The sequence below is a fragment of the Tupaia chinensis genome, unplaced genomic scaffold (genome assembly GCF_000334495.1).
Source record: "Tupaia chinensis unplaced genomic scaffold, TupChi_1.0 Scaffold000214_1, whole genome shotgun sequence".
Lineage (NCBI taxonomy): Eukaryota > Metazoa > Chordata > Mammalia > Scandentia > Tupaiidae > Tupaia > Tupaia belangeri.
Window position 1 is genome coordinate 103,129 of NW_006159689.1, and position 8,589 is coordinate 111,717.

An 8,589-nucleotide genomic window follows, 5' to 3' on the forward strand; every position below is an offset into this window, starting at 1 on the left:
AGCACCAAAGACCGTGCCCCGCTCGCAGCAAGGGAGGGTGGCTCCCGCCATGTGCTGTGCAAACTGGACAGCCACGTCACATTCTGCCTGCCCAGCCTCCAGCCATACTGGGAGCAGAGAGGTTTGGGTGTACAGGAACCAAACACCTGGAAACAGTAAGGTTTTTGTGGAATTCTCTTCTCACCACCCCCCACCACCAGCAGCAATAAAAAGAGAGAAACTCCCCTTTGAAAATCTGAACCAAAACTCCCACTGTGGATTACACACTTCCACCCACAGTAGAGGAGGGCACAGGCATTAGCTAACACACCACAGGAAAGTGCATGAGCACACAGCTACACAAACATACTCCAAAGAAATAGGAAGAAGTGAGTACAAGATCGGATGACTACAAATCTAAAAATCTCCAAGAAATAGAAGAAAAACAGAAAATACCTCCCCCAATGGAACATAATAACTCTTCACCAACAACAGATAAAACACGAGATTAGAGGAATCTCAGCAAAAGACAAGTCAGAATATCCATCATAACAAAGCTCAATGAGATGCAAGAGAAAACAGTCAATTCTAGGAGATGAAAAAATCCTTCCGTGACTTGACGAGGGAACTCCATAAACAGATAGATAAAAAGAATCAGAACTTCTAGAGACAAAAAATATGATGTAGGAAATTAAAACCTCCCTTGAAAGAATTAACAGCAGATTAGACCTTATGAAATAAAGAATCTCTAACCTTGAAGACAAAAACCTCCAATTTAATCCGAACAGTGGAAAAGAATGGAAGACTAATCATTAAAAATAAGGACAAAATATGCAAAATCCTAGACACAATTAAACAGTCAAATATCCACAGATTAGGTATTACAGAAGGCAAAGAGACAGGTAAAAAGCATAGAAAATCTCTTCCACAATACATCAACTGAAAACTTACCAAACTTAGAGAGGCACACAGACATCCAAATCTAGGAAATACAAAGAGCCAAAGAGGTTTAATATAAGAAAATCCTGTCCAAAGCATATCATAGCCAGATTAATAAAAATAAAAGACAATATTCTAAAAATGACGAGATAAAAAGCCAAAATACTTACAAGGTTATCCCATTAGATTAATATCAGACCTCTGAACTGAAACATCCAGGCAAGGAAAAAATGGGAAGACATTTAAAACTCTGGGGTAAAAATTTTTTCAGCTAAGAGTACTATACTAGGCAAGACTATGCTTTAAATGGGAAGGAGAGAGAAAATCATTCCTGGGTAAACAAAGGCTGAAATAATTCACTAAAACAAAACCAGCTTCTCAGGAAAGACTTAAGGGAACACAACACCAGGAAAACTAAAGGGAGATAAATAGAGGTGAGAGAACACAAAACAATTAGGGGGGAAAAGTGACAAAACGACAGGGATAAGTCCAAACATAGCTGTAATAACCCTGAATGCCAGTGCCTTACATCCCCAACCGAAGGGCAGACTGATTCAGTGGATATAGGACAGGTGCCCTCTGTATGCTGCTCACACGATACACAACTCATTGGCAAAGATTTACACAGACTAAACACTCTGGAACGTAACAGTTGTAGTTTCAGCAGTTTATTGAACAGTAATGTGCTTTGAACCTGGCTTCAGTGATCGAAAACCACAGCCGTTTTTTAAATGCATGAATGATGATCACCACAAATGGATAAAAGCCCCCTTATTACATAACTACGTATTTCTCACCTTTAGTTTCTCAGAATGATTAGGATTGTTTGAATTGTAAATGTTTGTATACCTCTGTGACACCCCTGCCTATTTTCTCTCTTGATTTAATCAAAGTGTTAACCAAAGTGACCGTCACAACTAAGTATGCTTTTTGGTAAACCATAAATATGACAGAACAAATGAACAGACAAAAAACAAATGAGCGCTTTGTAAGTGAAAGTGTCTGCATGCTAAAATTCAGATTCACTATTTTAAACCCAGTCAAGTTAAGTGTAAATTCACCAGTTATCTGATAGACAGTTGTCTGCACAGGTTTCATACTGCATTTATATATTTGTTATTAAACCATTACTCACCACATAAAACTAGGTAACAGAGCAAAGTCCAAAATGTTACAAGTAGCTGAGTCCGCCTTGTGATGAATTTTAAAAAGGCTAAAATCAAGAATTTTGTAAAGCCTGTAAGTCACCGAATCACTGATTTTATCATAACTTTACTTTTAAACATCTCTTTCCAGTTTTGTTTTGTTTTTGCCTTTTCAAGGATGCTTCTTTATGTACAAAACAGTACTATGGTCTTACAAGAACTCACAGTGACTGGATAAAAGTCTTCTTTTCTATCTCTTGCTAATGAGCTGTTGTTATGTACAGTTTTACCTCTCTACTGGACCAATGGTGATACCACAGACCCTCTCAGATTATAAGCGCTTATCTTCCACAATCCTTTACATGGAAATTATGAATTCTCTTTTCATTGGCGATGTTAAGATTATCTTTGTTTTAAAAAAATCCATCCTCATTACTTTATGAGATTTTTTGTTGTCTTATTTATATTTTTAAGTTAATTTTCATTTCTTTCATATATTCCACCATTATACATAATTTAGCTTGTGAAGTGAATTTTCCCAACATAAATCCACTTCACACTAGTCGAGCTGAGGACTATGCACATTATCATCAACAGATAATAGTCCATTTCTGTGTTCCATAAATGTCTTACCTCTCTGTTTTTCTCCTTAATGTCTTTATTCACACTCTCTCCAGAGGTGAGAGAACACAAAACAATTAGGGGGGAAAAGTGACAAAACGACAGGGATAAGTCCAAACATAGCTGTAATAACCCTGAATGCCAGTGCCTTACATCCCCAACCGAAGGGCAGACTGATTCAGTGGATATAGGACAGGTGCCCTCTGTATGCTGCTCACACGATACACAACTCATTGGCAAAGATTTACACAGACTAAACACTCTGGAACGTAACAGTTGTAGTTTCAGCAGTTTATTGAACAGTAATGTGCTTTGAACCTGGCTTCAGTGATCGAAAACCACAGCCGTTTTTTAAATGCATGAATGATGATCACCACAAATGGATAAAAGCCCCCTTATTACATAACTACGTATTTCTCACCTTTAGTTTCTCAGAATGATTAGGATTGTTTGAATTGTAAATGTTTGTATACCTCTGTGACACCCCTGCCTATTTTCTCTCTTGATTTAATCAAAGTGTTAACCAAAGTGACCGTCACAACTAAGTATGCTTTTTGGTAAACCATAAATATGACAGAACAAATGAACAGACAAAAAACAAATGAGCGCTTTGTAAGTGAAAGTGTCTGCATGCTAAAATTCAGATTCACTATTTTAAACCCAGTCAAGTTAAGTGTAAATTCACCAGTTATCTGATAGACAGTTGTCTGCACAGGTTTCATACTGCATTTATATATTTGTTATTAAACCATTACTCACCACATAAAACTAGGTAACAGAGCAAAGTCCAAAATGTTACAAGTAGCTGAGTCCGCCTTGTGATGAATTTTAAAAAGGCTAAAATCAAGAATTTTGTAAAGCCTGTAAGTCACCGAATCACTGATTTTATCATAACTTTACTTTTAAACATCTCTTTCCAGTTTTGTTTTGTTTTTGCCTTTTCAAGGATGCTTCTTTATGTACAAAACAGTACTATGGTCTTACAAGAACTCACAGTGACTGGATAAAAGTCTTCTTTTCTATCTCTTGCTAATGAGCTGTTGTTATGTACAGTTTTACCTCTCTACTGGACCAATGGTGATACCACAGACCCTCTCAGATTATAAGCGCTTATCTTCCACAATCCTTTACATGGAAATTATGAATTCTCTTTTCATTGGCGATGTTAAGATTATCTTTGTTTTAAAAAAATCCATCCTCATTACTTTATGAGATTTTTTGTTGTCTTATTTATATTTTTAAGTTAATTTTCATTTCTTTCATATATTCCACCATTATACATAATTTAGCTTGTGAAGTGAATTTTCCCAACATAAATCCACTTCACACTAGTCGAGCTGAGGACTATGCACATTATCATCAACAGATAATAGTCCATTTCTGTGTTCCATAAATGTCTTACCTCTCTGTTTTTCTCCTTAATGTCTTTATTCACACTCTCTCCCTTCTCCTACCCTCTTTCCAGTATCCATAACCTTTTTCATGCTTCTATGTCCTCTAGTCCTCCAGTTTCCACCACAGAGTGAGGACAGTCAGTGTATATTAAGTGCAGACATACAATGTCTTTCATAACCTGGCTTGCTTTATTCGGCAGACTGGAAGAGTGTGGCACATATATACTATGGAATATTACTCAGTCATAAAAAACAAGACCCTGGCTTTTGATAGAAAGTGAACAAATAGGTTGTCTGATTTTTTGGGGGGCAGGGGGAGAGGTTTTTGCTATAGGGCGTGTGCGCTCGCCAGACAGACAGAGAGACAAAGAGATAGAAAGCAAGAAATCACCCCCCAGGGGGTATGGCCACGCCGCAATCCCTTCTCCTCCATTCTCCTCTCGGGATCTTGGGCACGCACGCACACACGCTCAGCGTGAGTTTAAGCCCCCGAGGCCGGGACTCGAACCATGGTCGACTACATGGGAATCCAGTGACATAGCCATTACGCTAACTGCTGGTCCCAGTTGTCTGATTTTTAATCACTTTGTTTGTCTTTAGAAATTTCATAGTAAAGAACATCATGACAATTTAAATATGTACTTCCAAAATAACTAGTAGAGTGAATTCCAGATGTACACAACATACTATAATGTCATATGTCAAAGGTGGTAAATATGTTTATAGCCTCAATTTGGTAACACACTGTATACATGCTTTTAAAACCATTTGCTACCCTACAAAGACGTATGATTATATGTAAATCAGGAATTATAATAAAAAATTTAATAAATTAAGCTAATTCAATTTTATTAACATTTTTAAAAATATAATTTTAATTATTTTTAATTTACTTATGGGTGAAGTGGACCTCCTGTGGCTTCTGTAGTAAAAATCTAGAAGGCTTCACCCTAATAAAAAGGCGAAAGCCTACCTAGCATGCAGAACAAGTCTGGAAGTAAAAGCTCAGAGCGACTGACTCACAACTCAGAAGGAAAGAAGAAAACCATCAGATGACAATATTTGCTACAGGCGAAATCCAGGACAGAGATCTGTCACAGACCAGTTCTGGGATAGTCATAGTCGGGGTGGGAGCTGGAATTGGAGAGTCAGAAAATCCAGCAGCTGTGAAACTCACCTCAAGACAATAAGAACTGGTCTTAGCAGCCTGCACTCACCATCAGCCAAGAACAGAACAGTCCTGAAATAAGGAGGCTTCTAACTCAGCCCAGGCAGTGGCAGGAGACAGTGTGCTAACGACTTGGGAGCACACAAAAGCAATACCTTTTCATTCACTCCGTAAGATGGAGTCCATTTGGTGACAGTGGCCCATCACAGGTCATTTAACTCTGGTTTCAGTAATGAGGCCCTGTCCAGATCAAACTGATGGTTTATAAGGAGTGTAATAATGCAAATCAGCGGTGAGATGGACATGAGCTAGGCAAGGAGACCTGAGAGCTACCTAGGAGACTGGCATTAATGAGACGTATTCATTGGTGATGTGGTTCAATCTGCTATTTTAACTTGGAGGACTGAGAGGAATACAGAGGTCTACTCTCCATGAACTCCCTTCCTGCAGGCATTGAAAGAGACTCACTCTGGAAAGCGGCAAAGCAAACATTTCCTTTAACAAAATCAATCAACTTTGTACTTTTGTAGAAAATAGGTGACATAGGCAAGGACTGAGCTATACAGTATCAAAAAAAAAAAAAAAAAAGACATCTACTAGGTCAGGTCAAAACCAAACAAAAATTTTAAAGGTAATTCATATTTCCAAAGCTAAATCCTGCATAACAGAACCACCAGAAGACCGCCGCAGGCTTGGGGTCAGAGGGCCAACACCTGCGCTACAGGGATGAGAAAGCCCCTCTCCTCCAGCACCATTTAAACCCCAGAAAGAGGTGCTGGTCTGTTACTCACCACGGTGCACGGTGCACGAGCCTCTACCAACCATGCCTGAGATCAGTTAAGAAAGGGCAAGAAGACAGGAAGGAGGAAACAAAAACTTGGCCAATTCAACATTGCTCCAATTTTCAGAGGAAAAAAAGTTAAAAATCATTTATTTTTAAGTCATATTCTCTGGAGACATGTTCCATCACTGAGAGGAAAATCCTTAAGATCTGAAGTTAGCCATTTCTTGAGTCAGTTCCATTCTGTCCCTTCTGAAACATGTTGCAAGTTGCCTAAAACTTTTGAGTGATTTTTCCATCTGGCTAAATAGGAATATGCACTATTATGCAGCGGTAGGATTGCTGGGCAGCTCGGCTAGGATGGTATGTGCGGCAAACACTTCCTAAAGTGTAGCTCTGTGACCGAGTACCAGCTTAAATACGACGGTCATGAACGCAGTTACTGTACAGGGTAACATTTATGAGTATAGACCACAAACTGCTGCCATCTTACCAGGCCAAAGAAAGAAATATGATACTCTTTTTAAGAAGAAATTCTATTTCCAGCAAGATACTTCTACTGTCATCTTCTCAGTGAATTAAAACCTTGTCATTTTCATTTCTTTCAGTTCCCTCTGAACAGTGAAGCACCAGCCACTTTTCTGCAAAGTGACCCTTTGTGAAGACCAGCTGGTGCTGCCGAGCCCAGAGTTGAGCTCTGGCAATGAACACGTGAAGGACAGTGCCTTCCACTGGGCCCTTCATAAAGCTGCCGCAGCCTACGCCGGGATAACCCTGGAGGAGTCATTCTGGTCTTCAGTGAATTGCAGGGCCTGATCTGCAGACATTTTTAATTGCCTACATCCTACAACCCTCCAAAGGACAATCATATCCACTAATAACTTACAATGACCTCTCCAGAAAGTTCCCCCAACATGTCTCTCAGTTGAGAGAAATTGTAATTCCTCTCGGTCAGGCCACTCATATAGATCAGATTACTGCCTTATCTTCTAATGAGGAAAAACAGTGTATTTACACCCAAATTAGAATGTGGATAGTAAGTTTAATTGGCTGTATCCTTTAATTCCTTGTTCCTGATTTTGTTGGCAATACAGGTTACAGTATAGTGTGTGTGAAAGAGGAGGGTCTGAGGAAGAACATTTAGGGAGACAAAGCATTAATGGGACAAAAAAACGTGGTATTATCTGTTGAAGATATTTTATAGTTTTATCAACTGGACTAGGGAGAAATGTTCACCTGTTGAAATATTCATTTTGTAAGCTAAATAATGTGATTGAATGTGTAAAGGAAAATGAAATTTAAAAATATAAAAACAAAAGTTACATAAAATACTTCTTAAAAAAAAAGAAACTAAATATAATTATTAAAAAAGAAGAGTAATATACTCTAAAAATCCAAAGATCCCTAGTTTGGCATTTCTTCCTTTTTAGCTATTTTTATACAGTGAACAATTAATGGTATGTTAATGGAATACTGTATCTGTTTAAATTGACTTTGAATATTATCTTATGGCTACATCTTAATTCAAAATATGAATTTGAATTTGTATAAAGTGTAAAGCTACTAGGTATGTGTAAATTTGTGCTGTCATTTTTAATGCTAAACATCCCTATGTACAGAAAACTATTCTTATGTCATGAGGGTGAATATTTATAACTGGAATGGATCCCTTTGTTAAATGTATGAATATTTTTCATGATAATTTTTATCTTAAGGTAAGGGTATTGCTGAAAATCTGAAAACCACAGAAATATGGAATACTGATACAAAATAACATTTTATACTTTTAAAACACAGAGGCACCAATTTAAAAACACCATAAAGGAGTGTTTATATAGCACTTTTATGTCATATATAAAAATTTATTTTGTGCATTTCTGACAGAAGATTACCAAGGGTTCTTCCCTTACGTTATCACAGATGGTCCTGAAGTACTTAACCAGTAGTGCGTTGTGCGGGCAGAGACCCTGAGACACAGAGCTCCAGGGGCAGCAGCACAGCCAGGCTCGAGAGCATCACAACAGAACTAGACATCCCCGAATTCTCCACAGCTGCAATTTCTAGTAACAGCTAAAGATGTTCCTAATAACACTTCTACAGTCATCTTAAGGAAACTTTTTAGTGAAATATACAAAAATTCAAGTCATAAGTTTTCACAAACAACTCTGCAAAGGCAGCCCAAAGGTTTACAAAGAGATGAGGCCCATGCTCAGAAAAACCCCGTCTACATCCCATTCCCTACTCACATTGCCCTCCCCAAAGGAACTACCAGGGTCCGCATCCCATCCCCTACCCACATCGTCCTCCCCAAGGGAACTACAGGGGTCTTCAAAGTTCAAGGAAAATTATATCATGAAAAAATATGAATAGATTTCAAATTTTCTTGCACCAAAATAAACTCATACCAACTTGTTAAAACATATCTGATCAAGATCTAATTAGAGGCACCAAGAAGAACAAGACAGTAGTTTGAAAGAGCCACTATCAGGGCGGCAGGGGGAGGGGCCCTGCGCCGGCCCACCCGGCCTGGCTGCGGGCCCCTGCCATCCCCGGGGCCCATGC